The following is a 13,382-nucleotide window of genomic DNA, read 5'->3' as shown; positions in this document are numbered from 1 at the left end:
AAGCATGACATCACACTCCCTAGGTTATGAGACGGAGAGCAGCCAGACACGGATGTCGGCCAGACACGTAAACCGACCAGACACGGATGCCGGCCAGACATGTACAGCAGCCAGACACGGAGAGCGGCCAGACACGGAGAGCGGCCAGACACGGACACCGGCCAGACACGGACACCAGCCAGACACGTACAGCAGCCAGACACGGACACCGGCCAGACACGGACAGCGGCCAGACACGGACACCGGCCAGACACGTACAGCAGCCAGACACGGACACCGGCCAGACACGGACAGCGGCCAGACACAGACAGCGGCCAGACACGGACACCGGCCAGATACGTACAGCAGCCAGACACGGACACCGGCCAGACACGGACAGCGGCCAGACACGGACAGCGGCCAGACACGGACAGCGGCCAGACACGGACACCGGCCAGACAAGGACACCGGCCAGACATGGACACCGTCACTTTTTTTTTTATAAATCTGTTGCTGTCGTCTTTCAGCATTTCTGCATCATTTTTTTCCCTGTTCAAATGAATGGGACACAAAAATGCAAGTGAAAAGGCTGCAAAAAAGCAGAAAATTTCCTGCCAACACTGTAGATCAATCCACAGCAACAATGGTGAGTGTGAACAGACACAACAGGGGATTTCTGAGAATGTAAAAATAATTAGCATGAACTGATAAATCCCCCACGGCTCCAGCACTGATGCTCCGGGGGTCTCTGCCAGTCTCCGCACTGGGCTGCAGTGGTCTTGTGGCTCCGGGGGTCTCTGCCAGTCTCAGCACTAGGCTCCAGGGGTCTTGTGGCTCCGGGGGTCTCTGCTAGTCTCAGCACTGGGCTGCAGTGGTCTTGTGGCCCCGGGGGTCTCTGGCAGTCTCAGCACTGGGCTGCAGTGGTCTTGTGGCCCCGGGGGTCTCTGGCAGTCTTAGCACTGGGCTGCAGTGGTCTTGTGGCTCGGGCAGTCTCCGTCAGTCTCAGCACTGGGCTGCAGTGGTCTTGTGGCTCCTGGAGTCTCAGTCAGTTTTAGGACTAGGCTGCAGTGGTCTTGTGGCTTTGGCAGTCTCCATCAGTCTTAGCAATAGGCTGCCAGGGTCTTGTGGCTGTGGGGGTCTCCCATCAGTCTCAGCACTGAGCTGCAGGGGTCTTGTGGCTTCACCTTATATTATGTGACTGTACGGCCCCTTCACACGACCTATCATGTTTATCACAGATGCCACGTGTCCCCTATTTGACTTATGGTGCTGCTCTCATGTCCGTGTTTCCCCAGCAGCACAGATGACAAAGGGCCAATACAAGTCTATGGGTCCGTGTAAACGTGCCATCCGTGTGCTGTACATGTGCCATCCGTGTGCTGTACATGTGCCATCCGTGTGCTGTACGTGTGCCGTCCGTGTGCTGTACGTGTGCCGTCCGTGTGCTGTACGTGTGCCGTCCGTGTGCCGTACATAAGCCGTCCGTGTGCTGTACATGTGCCGTCTGTGTGCCGTACGTGTGCCGTCCATGTGTTGTACATGTGCTGTCCGTGTGCCATACATGTGCCGCCCGTGTGCCATACATGTGCCGCCCGTGTGCCGTAAATGTGCTGTCCGTGTGCTGTACATGAGCCGTCCGTGTGCTGTCCGTGTGCCGTCCGTGTGTTGTACATGTGCCTCCCGTGTGCCGTAAATGTGCTGTCCGTGTGCTGTACATGAGCCGTCTGTGTGCTGTCCGTGTGCCGTCCGTGTGCTGTACATGTGCCATCCGTGTGCTGTACATGAGCCGTCCGTGTGCTGTACATGTGCCGTCCGTGTGCTGTACATGAGCCGTCCGTGTGCTGTACATGTGCCGTCCGTGCTTAACATGGAAAGTCTATGAGAAGCTTTGTAATTCCATTTCCATTGTCCATACGGATGACCAAGATCAGAGTCTCATTATCCTGAGTAGAGAAGCTCCAGGGACAAAGACCCCGTCTGGTCCTAACACGCTGGGGGTCCGGAGTATCCAGCCACGGGGCCCGGATTCCCTCTTTTGTGGCCCCAGCGTTTCCTGTAGAATAAATCCCTTTCTCACACAGTCCTGTAGTAATGACTTTGTTCTCACGTTTTGTAGGAGGGTTTGTCTGACTCCATCTTATGTTATCAGTATAAGTGCGAGAGACGAGAGACGGACGACCGCAGTTTCACCGTGTGTCTGGCATCAGTTCTACAGTGTGTGAGACATGGGGTCTGTGACCAAAGCTGGGGGTATATGGGTATATAGAGCATACACAGGGGTCTGTGACTGAAGCTGGGGTATACAGGTGTATGCAGTGTACACAGAGGGGTCTGTGACCGAAGCTGGGGGTATACAGTGTACACAGGCGTCTGCGACCGAAGCTGGGTGTATACAGTGTACACAGGTGTCTGTGACCGAAGCTGGGGTATACGGGTGCATACAGTGTACACTGAGGAGTCTGTGACTGAAGCTGGGGGTATACAGGTGTATGCAGTGTACACAGAGGGGTCTGTGACCAAAGCTGGGGGTATACGGGTGAATACAGTGTACACTGAGGGGTCTGTGACCGAAGCAGGGGGTATACGGGTGTATACAGCATACACAGAGGAGTCTGTGACCAAAGCTGGGGGTATACGGGTGTATACAGCGTACACTGAGGGGTCTGCAACCAAAGATGTGGTATACGGGTGTATACAGTGTACACAGGGGTCTGCGACTGAACCTGGGGGTATACGGGTGTATACAGTGTACACAGGGGTCTGTGACCGAAGCTGGAGGTATACGGGTGTATACAGTGTACACAGAGGGGTCTGTGACTGAAGATGGGGGTATATGAGTTTATACAGCGTACACAGAGGGGTCTGTGACCGAACCTGGGGATATACGAGTGTATACAGTGTACACAGGGGTCTGTGACTGAAGATGGGGGTATACGGGTTTATACAGCGTACCCAGAGGGGTCTGTGACTGAAGATGGGGGTATTCGGGTTTATACAGTGCACACACAGGGGTCTGTGACCGAACCTGGGGGTATACGGGTTTATACAGTGTATACAGGGGTCTGCGACTGAAGCTGGGGGTATACGGGTGTATACGGTGTACACAGAGAGGTCTGTGACCGAAGCTGGGGTATACGGGTGTATACAGCGTACACTGAGGGGTCTGCAACCGAAGATGTGGTATACGGGTGTATACAGTGTACACAGGGGTCTGCGACTGAACCTGGGGGTATACGGGTGTATACAGTGTACACGTGTCTGTGACCGAAGCTGGGGGTATACGGGTGTATACAGTGTACACAGAGGGGTCTGTGACTGAAGATGGGGTATACGGGTTTATACAGCGTACACAGAGGGGTCTGTGACTGAAGATGGGGGTATACGGGTTTATACAGCGTACACAGAGGGGTCTGTGACTGAAGATGGGGGTATACGGGTATATACAGCGTACACAGAGGGGTCTGCGACCGAAGCTGGGGCTATACGGGTGTGTACAATGTATACAGGGGTCTGCGACCAAAGCTGGGGGTATACGGGTGTGTACAGTGTATACAGGGGTCTGCGAGTGAACCTGGGGGTATACGGGTGTGTACAGTGTATCCAGGGGTCTGCGATTAAAGCTGGGGGTATGCGGGTGTATAGTGTACACAGGGGTCTGCGACTGAACCTGGGGGTATACGGGTGTATAGTGTACACAGGGGTCTGTGACTGATCTGGGGGTATACGGGTGTATAGTGTACACAGGGGTCTGCGACTGATCTGGGGGTATACGGGTGTATAGTGTACACAGGGGTCTGCGACTGAAGCTGGGGGTATACGGGTGTATAGTGTACACAAGAGTCTGTAACTGAAGATGGGGATATACATAGTACAAAGAGGTGTCCGCACAAAGGCGGCTCCGCTCTGTATACCCTGTACACACATGGCTCTGCTCAGTACACCTCGTACACACACGGCTCCACTTTGCACACCTCGTACACACACAGCTCCGCTCTGCACACCTTGTACACATACGGCTCCTCTCCGTACACGTTATACACACACGGCTCCGCTCCTTACACCTCGTACACACGCGGCTCCTCTCTGTACACGTTATACACACACGGCTCCGCTCCGTACACACGGCTCCGCTCAGTACACCTCGTACACACGCGGCTCCGCTCCATACACCTCGTACACACGCGGCTTTGCTCCGTACACCTCATACACACGCGGCTCCGCTCCGTACACCTCGTACACACAGGGCTCCGCTCTGTACACCTCGTACACACGGCTCCGCGCCGTACACCTCGTACACACACGGCTCCGCTCCGTACACCTCGTACACACGCGGCTCCGCTCCGTACACCTCGTACACACACGGCTCCGCTCCGTACACCTCGTACACACACGGCTCCGCTCCGTACACCTCGTACACACGCGGCTCCGCTCTGTACACCTCGTACACACAGGGCTCCGCTCCGTACACCTCGTACACACACGGCTCCGCTCCGTACACCTCGTACACACACGGCTCCGCTCCGTACACCTCGTACACACAGGGCTCCGCTCCGTACACCTCGTACACACGCGGCTCCGCTCCGTACACCTCGTACACACACGGCTCCGCTCCGTACACCTCGTACACACGCGGCTCCGCTCTTTACACCTCGTACACACAGGGCTCCGCTCCGTACACCTCGTACACACGCGGCTCCGCTCCGTACACCTCGTACACACACGGCTCCGCTCCGTACACCTCGTACACACGCGGCTCCGCTCTTTACACCTCGTACACACAGGGCTCCGCTCCGTACACCTCGTACACGGCTCCGCTCCGTACACCTCGTACACACAGGGCTCCGCTCCGTACACCTCGTACACACAGGGCTCCGCTCCGTACACCTCGTACACACGGCTCCGCTCCGTACACCTCGTACACACAGGGCTCCGCTCCGTACACCTCGTACACACACGGCTCCGCTCCGTACACCTCGTACACACACGGCTCCGCTCCGTACACCTCGTACACACGGCTCCGCTCCGTACACCTCGTACACACACGGCTCCGCTCCGTACACCTCGTACACATGTGGTAGGGGGCTGGGCTAGGGGGGTGGACCACTGCTTACCAGACGAGGCAAAGACGAGACGGAGACAGCTTCCACTTCCACTTGTAACAGTTCTGGATTTATTTGTCGTCCTCTGACGACCACCAAACACGCACCGCAGCTTCTTTACACCACTGTATCACCAGGCCCGGGTACCTATTCTTCAGCTCCAGTAATGCACCTCGCGGATCTTTCACTGGGGGCTGTCCTAGACCAATCTACCCCCAGCGCTTCACCTGCCCGAGGTCGTCTTCGAATCGGTACCCCCGGGGCCTCGTCTGTCCTGCGGTCCGTTGAGTCAGGGTCTCCCCCTGACTGTCTCTTCTCCTTGCCTGTCCTGCAGTCCGTCAGGTCAGGGCCACCCCCTGACTGTCTCTCATTTGTCCGTCCCCCTGGCCGAGCTCTTCTCACTTTCTCCGTCTTCTTCTGAGCTCCTCCCGGGACTAGACTCTCCTGGAGCCCCGCCTTCTTCTATTTATCCCCTCTCACAGGGGAATTTCCCACCCGGGCTCCTATCTCCCCGCCCCCCATGACTATGCAGTTTCTATAGCCCTAAGCTGATGTAAAGTCCTGTACTACTCTCCCCTGCCATCTTGTGGTCATTTCACAGTACTGCACTCCCTTTTCTGTCTTTCCCTACTGTTACCTCTCTAACCTGTCAATCTCTGTCCCTAGTGCACAAACCGTCCCCTCCTTCTACCAGTCACATCTGTCCGTAAAGTCACCTTCCCCACACACACGCGGCTCCGCTCCGTACACCTCGTACACACGCGGCTCCGCTCCGTACACCTCGTACACACATGGCTCCGCTCCGTACACCTCGTACACACATGGCTCCGCTCCGTACACCTCGTACACACACGGCTTTTCTACATCCAGCCTGTAAACCCCTCTTGACCCCACACATAAACTTCAAAGTCCTGCACACACTGAGGCCCCTGATCATGTGACCTGACCCCTGACTCCTCCCCTCCTGTGACCTCATCACAGGTCCTGTGCGCACAGAGCAGCTGTAGAAATCTCCGGCCTCGGGGGTCTCACCAGACTTCGCTCTTTTCTTGCAGGGGCCGCAGTGGATTTCATCCTGGATCCATAGAGCTGAATAGAGGAGCGATGTTCCTTCACTCTGATGGGAATTGATGGTGACGTTTGTCCAACATCCACGTTACCGAGTAAATCCCCCCAGGACTGCAGCCGGTAAAGACCCCGATATCCACAGGTGTCCCCTCTAATTGGGGGAAAGGGATAGGAAAGCCTCTTATCCAGAGGGGAAACCCTGTACATGGAGACATCGGCCTCAGATCTCTCCTGTCCTGTTCTTCCAGAAAAGCCTCAAACTTCTGTGTGTGACTCAGAGCTGAGATCTAACGGGAGAGAAGATTCCAGTGCGGGGAAGACGGGAAACCTTCATATAGACGGCCGGTGGGGATGGAGGCAGTGACCGACTCTGGCCAAATCTGTCTCTAGAGCCGCAGTAGAAGATGAAGATGTCGTCCTCATCATGAAGGAGTTATTTCTCATGTCGCGTGTAATGAATATCTCCTGCAGTATTGCTAATGCCGATTCCAGTGTCGGTAATGAGACGAGAATTAGCGTTATGGAAGATGAGTCTATGAGGAACGTGTTCAGCTGCCGACTCCGAGGAGGAAACTGCTTGTTGTCTGTGGCCTAAATATATAGGTTTTATTAGTAGATGTCAGGGGAGAAAACTAAACCCTGTAAGATAATAAATCTCATATGATTCCCTTATTATCTCCAGTAATTGTATTATTACACAGGATTCTTATGATGTTACATCGGATCATCTTCTCATTCAGGTCTCTACAATATCGGATCCTCTCAGTGAAGATCTTCTACAGAAGAGAATTTTCCTGATTTACCCATCAAGGATGGATATGGACAGAGACAAGATGGCGGAGAGGATATTACACCTCACCCTAGAGATCCTCTTCCGTCTCACTGGAGAGGTGAGAGATTCTGATGACATCACATTACATCATTCTTATCTATGGGAATAACAGATGGACAGAACTGGAGAGGTGAGGACTCTGGAAATGTCTGTAGTGAGATTTATTAATGTGTCTCTCCATAACCAGGATTACACAGTGGTGAAGAAGACCTCTAGTGATCGCTGTCAGGACCCTGTGTCTGAGGGTTGGGGAAGACCCCTGAGCCCAATCACGGGGCCTCCACCTCACCCCCTGATCCATGAGGACATCAATGACCAGAAGATCCTAGAACTCACCTACAAGATGATTGAGCTGCTGGCTGGAGAGGTGACACTGCTGGGAATGCTGGGACATTATACAGTAACACTATGAAGGGATCGGGGGGATGACGGTATCATTGTATGTGTCAGGTTCCTATAAGGTGTCAGGATGTCGCTGTCTATTTCTCCATGGAGGAGTGGGAGTATTTAGAAGGACACAGAGATCTGTACAAGGACGTCATAATGGAGGTTCCCCAGCCCCTCACATCTCCAGGTAATAGACAGGACTAAATACACACGGCCTATAATTATCTGTATGTAGAGAATGAATTCAGTCCCTGTATGTGTTTCCTCCAGATCTATCCAGTAAGAGGACAACACCAGAGAGATGTCCCCGTCCTCTTCTTCCACAGGACTGTAACCAAGAAGATCCCAGTGCTCCTCAGGATCATCAGGTAGATGAGAGAAGGTGTCAGGAGATCTCCCCTATGATGTGTAGACGGCTGTGAAGGTCTTGTGCTCAGTCTTGTTTTATCCTCCAGTATTATATGTTTTATACTTGTGTAATGAGAACGGAGGAGATGGCAGGATTAGAGCTGATCATAGATGGGACTTCTCCATCTGTCTGTGACTTTTACAATATTTGTTTCAGGGTGAAGATCTGACCCATATTAATACTACAGAGACATATGTGAGAGATGATGAGTGGTGTAAAGAGGAGATTCCCACATATGACTACCCAGGTGAGTAGTAACCACTGAATGCAGAGAAGTCACAGATTATTCTCAGTCACCGGCTGTGGCTGCTTTATCGGTGGTGTAGTCCGGCCGTATTACCATGGTCACCATTTTGCCTCTAGACCACAACATTCTCCTCCACCCAAAACTGTTCAAATGACTTTGGACATTGAAAGCCCTTTTCTATAGAACTTACAACCTGGAGGATCCATCTACCCCCTGGGATTAGGAGACGCTGACCGTTACCTGCCCAGATATGTAACTATAAAGCCAAATGACAGCGTATGTAGAATGTGCTGACAAGTTAGAAAATCACTTGATGAAAAATATTATGATTGGCCTATAAGAGAAAGCGGAGGGTAATGATGCTGTTGGCTTCATAGAATCCTGAGATCTAATTTCAGGGCTGAAATCTCATATCCTGAGATCTTGTTACCGAGATCTCCATCTGCGCATGTGCCGCCCCCCAGCAGCCATATTCACAGAGTCCACCACACAGGAGGAAACCACGGACATGCGGGGGGCTCTGGACTTTCACGAAAAGTCAGCAGAGTCTCCCCGCAGCGGCGGACTCTCCAGGCAGCAGCAGCGGCGGACACCCAGAGCAGCGGCAGCAGCATTGGCGGTGGCCACCCCAGGCAGCAGCGCCAGGCACCCCAGCAGCACCAAACACTCGCAGCGGGGAACTGCTCATCGGACACCCCCTCATCCCACCCTGCGGCCTGCAGCATCACTCCCCACTCCTGCCTCCTCCAGCAGTGACCCTGGGACCCCGCTTCACCATAGCAGTAAGACGCATGGATTATAAGAAGCGCCACCATGTTATTAAAAAAAAATATTCCTATTTTTCTCCTCAAAATTTGGGGAGCGTCTTATAATCCAGAGTGTCTTATAATCCAAAAAATACCTCCAACATGTTTTTTTATTCTAGTTCTTTTTGTACAGGTTCATTTTGTATGGTAGTCTGATGATGGTGGGATCGGCCTGCCTCACTTATGTGAGTCTGCAACTACCTGGTAGCCTTTAAAATAAGGTCTCCATTACCTCTGCCAAATGGCTGAGATCTAAATTTAAGACACATCAGCTCTGCACTATTATAAAAAGTTCTCTATAAATGTTTAATCTTTCTTCTTGAAACTCATCTGACAGAAAATATTGGCCCTTACGATAGTTTAGATTGCCAAGAACCACCGAGCCCCATACTCTAATTACCCAGAGAGTTTTCACCAGGATAATAGGAAACAAATGGACCTTACAAATTATTTCCCAATGTCTCTTCAATCCAACAATCCCCTATATATGGTTGTACACTACTTTCTGGGCACATGGTAGGGGTAAGAAAGGAAGGAGCGCCATTTAGCTATTCGCACACAGATCTTGATGGAATAGTTTGCAGACACGATGTATTGGGAGCACTGTTAGTGATCACCTGGCAGATCAGAAGATGGCCACCACGAGAAGGCTTGGCTCTATCTACTCTATTTTCCAGATCCCAGTGATTGCCTTGCGCATCATCCTTTAACCCCTCTTCATGGATCTGGACTTACACAGAGACCCCTAGGCTTGGACCATGGTGTTACCTGCTACTCTGTGGAGTGAGATGGCAAGAAGAATAGTCAGGTAGTTGGCCATAACCAGGAGGGCAGAGAAAATACAAAATCAGAAGACACAAGTGTAGTCAGTAAGCGGGCTGGGATTACACCAGGACAAATACACCAGCTGAGCACAGAGGACTGAACCAGAGGAGAACAAGGCTGTATCTGGCAGATTCCGGGAATATGCTTCAAGCTTTAGGAGGGTTTGGTGCTTTCTAATTGGCTTAAGCGGGTAGTAGATTACTACCAGATTGCTGGACAGCACACAAACCCATACTGCCAGGCTGGATGAAACTACTGGTCTCAGGCACCCTAATCTTAGTGGCTGGACAGAGCCAGCGCCACCCAGAGCTTCTGGTTTCGACGTCTCTTCTATTACCAGCAACGCCTGCACAATAAATAAGGCGCTGCTTGGTGATGGAACCAAACATCGCAGGAGCAGATTCCAGTGGAGAGGGGACACACCATCTGCAGATGCCCTAATATAACACAATTACAGGAAACTAAAGCAGTAGAAATCCCCATAAAGTGACTCCATTATGGAAATTATAACCCTCAGTGAATTATTCTATGGGAGTAGTGACACTTTACGGAAATTAGCTCGCACTGGATGTTGCAACATGAAAATTGCACATTTGCCATTTTATTATCCAACACATAATGCCCAGATTGTGCTCCAGGAAACACACACCGTAAATTAAGTGGGTTCTTCTCACTATAGTAATGCCAAATACATGGATGCTAAATATGGTTTGGGCGCACTACAAGGCTCAGAAGAGAGTGGATATTTGACTTTGGGAGAGCGGATATTGCTGGATTGGTTTATGGAAGCCATGTTGCTTTTCAAGAGCTTTTGACCCACAAATATTGTGGAAACCTTTTGGTTTTCCTCTGACAGATGATGGATCTTAGTGGTGTCTTGTGTTTCCGTGAGATGAGTAGATGTGTTATTGGTATAATTTTGACCTATATAACATTGTTTGGTGGCTTTTTATTCCATGTTTGGGAAGCAGAATGAACAAACCATTGAACACCATGATGCGCTGGTTCATGCTATGAGGCTTTCGATTAGACTGTGAACTGTCATTGTCTTGGAGAATAATTCAGTATTTTTAAAAAGCTTGTATTTTTTATGGACAGCTTAAGTAGAAATGTTCAAAAGTATAAAATGTGAAGATATTTTATTCAAAATTATTAATTGGTTTTATTTTTAGCAGATGACTGTACCAGGAGATCAGAGGGAACGCTGACATCTTCAATTTTTAAATCTGATGATCTTGAGATATCACAGGACCCAATTGAAGTTAATGCCATTACTCCAGATATACCATCATCCCTTCATAGCCAAGATCTGTCATCTAATACTTTGAAACAGGTCCCATCTTTTGGTTCATTACCAACTACTAAGAAAAATCAAAGTCACGATATAAGCATTAAAAAATTAATTGATTCTAAAGGAAAGGAGCTATTTTCATATTCAGAATATGGAAATAGTTTTCTTGAAAAGACTTGTCTTACACATGAAAAAATTCACATAACAGACAATAGATTTTCCTGTTCACAATGTGGGAAATGCTGTACAAAGAAATCACATTTGGATAAGCACCAAAGAACTCACACAAGGGAGAAACCTTTTTGCTGTTCAGAATGTGGGAAATTTTTTAACCAGAAATCAGATTTGGTTAGGCACCAAAGAACTCACACAGGGGAGAAGCCTTTTTCCTGTTTAGAATGTGGGAAATGTTTTGTGAGGAAATCATCTCTTCTTAGTCACCAAAAAACTCACACAGGGGAGAAGCCTTTTTCATGTTCAGAATGTGGGAAATGTTTTAACCAGAAATCTAATTTTGTTACACACCAGAAAACTCACACAGGAGAGAAGCCTTTTTCATGTTCAGAATGTGGGAAATGTTTTAACCATAAAGGGAATCTTGTTACACACCAAATAACTCACACAGGGGAGAAGCCTTTTTCATGTTCAGAATGTGGGAAATGTTTTAACAAGAAATCTAATTTTGTTACACACCAGAAAACTCACACAGGGGAGAAGCTTTTTTCCTGTTCAGAATGTTGGAAATGTTTTAGCCAGAAATCAGATTTGTTTAAGCACCAAAGAACTCACACAGGGGAGAAGCCTTTTTCCTGCTCAGAATGTGGGAAATGTTTTATCCAGAAATCAGATTTGTTTAAGCACCAAAGAACTCACACGGGGGAGAAGCCTTTTTCCTGTTCAGAATGTGGGAAATGTTTTAACAAGAAATCTAATTTTGTTACACACCAGAAAACTCACACAGGGGAGAAGCTTTTTTTCCTGTTCAGAATGTTGGAAATGTTTTAGCCAGAAATCAGATTTGTTTAAGCACCAAAGAACTCACACAGGGGAGAAGCCTTTTTCCTGCTCAGAATGTGGGAAATGTTTTATCCAGAAATCAGATTTGTTTAAGCACCAAAGAACTCACACAGGGGAGAAGCCTTTTTCCTGCTCAGAATGTGGGAAATGTTTTATCCAGAAATCAGATTTGTTTAAGCACCAAAGAACTCACACAGGGGAGAAGCCTTTTTCCTGTTCAGAATGAGGGAAATGTTTTGCACATAAATCACATTTTGTTACTCACCATAAAACTCACACAGGCGAGAAACCTTTTTCCTGTTCAGAATGTGGGAAATGTTTTAACCAGAAATCAGATTTGGTTAGTCACCATAGAACCCACACAGGCGAGAAGCCTTTTTCCTGTTCAGAATGCGGGAAATGTTTTACCCAGAAATCAAATTTGATTAAGCACCAAAGAACACACACAGGGGAGAAGCCTTTTTCCTGTTCAGAATGTGAGAAGTATTTTAACTGGAAATCAGATTTGTTTAAGCATCAAAGAACTCACACGGGGGAGAATCCTTTCTCCTCTTCAGAATGTGGGAAATGTTTTGTGAGGAAATCATCTCTTCTTAGTCATAGTAACATAGTAACATAGTTTTGAAGGCTGAAGGAAGACCTTATGTCCATCTAGTTCAGCCTATTTTTAGTGCAGCTGTTCTGCATTGTTGATCCTGGGGAAGGCAAAAAACCCACAGAGTAGAAGCCAATTTTCTCCATAGGGAAAAAAATTCCTTCCCCTAAGCTGGGTCAACCATCTACCTATAATATTCTGTTATTCGTAACCTTCTATACTGTTACTCACAAGAAAAGCATCCATTCCTTTCTTAAATTCATTCAGTGAGTTGGCCATCACCACTTCCTCAGGAAGAGAACTCCAGAGCCTCACTGCTCTTACCGTGAAGAACCCTCTTCTATGCTGGTGCAGAAATTGTCTTTCCTCCAAACGAAGAGAATGCCCCCTTGTTCTTGTCACAGTCCTTGGTACAAACAGTTCATTGGAGAGATCTCTGTATTGCCCTCTGATATACTTGAACATATTTATTAGTTCTCCCCTAAGTCTTCTCTTTTCTAGAGTAAATAGACCTAATTTTGATAACCTTTCTGGGTATTGTAGTGAACCAACTCCATTTATCATTTTAGTAGCCCGCCTTTGAACCCTTTCAAGTTCAGTAATGTCTTTCTTGAGCATCGGCGTCCAAAATTACACACAATACTCCTAGTGTGGTCTGACGAGTGATTTGTACAGAGGGAGAATTATGTTTTCATCTCGTGTCCCCAGACCTCTTCTAATGCATACCATGACCCTATTTGCTTTGGTGGCAGCTGCCTGACACTGGGCACTCCAATTTAGCTTCTTATTGACTAAGATGCCTAAGTCTTTTTCCATGCCTGATTTCC

The 13,382-nt window shown here is 49.1% G+C and overlaps 1 pseudogene; it reads left to right on the top strand.

Moving 5' to 3' along the window:
- The first annotated feature begins 10,808 nt into the window (after window positions 1-10,808).
- On the top strand, window positions 10,809-13,080 carry LOC141056808 (uncharacterized; annotated as a pseudogene).
- Window positions 13,081-13,382: the final 302 nt, after the last annotated feature.

This window comes from Dendrobates tinctorius, unplaced genomic scaffold (genome assembly GCF_039654945.1).
Source record: "Dendrobates tinctorius isolate UK_male_01 unplaced genomic scaffold, ASM3965494v1 ptg000200l, whole genome shotgun sequence".
Classification (NCBI taxonomy): domain Eukaryota; kingdom Metazoa; phylum Chordata; class Amphibia; order Anura; family Dendrobatidae; genus Dendrobates; species Dendrobates tinctorius.
The sequence above is the reverse complement of the archived record's forward strand: the minus strand, read 5'-3'. Positions and strand labels throughout refer to the sequence as shown.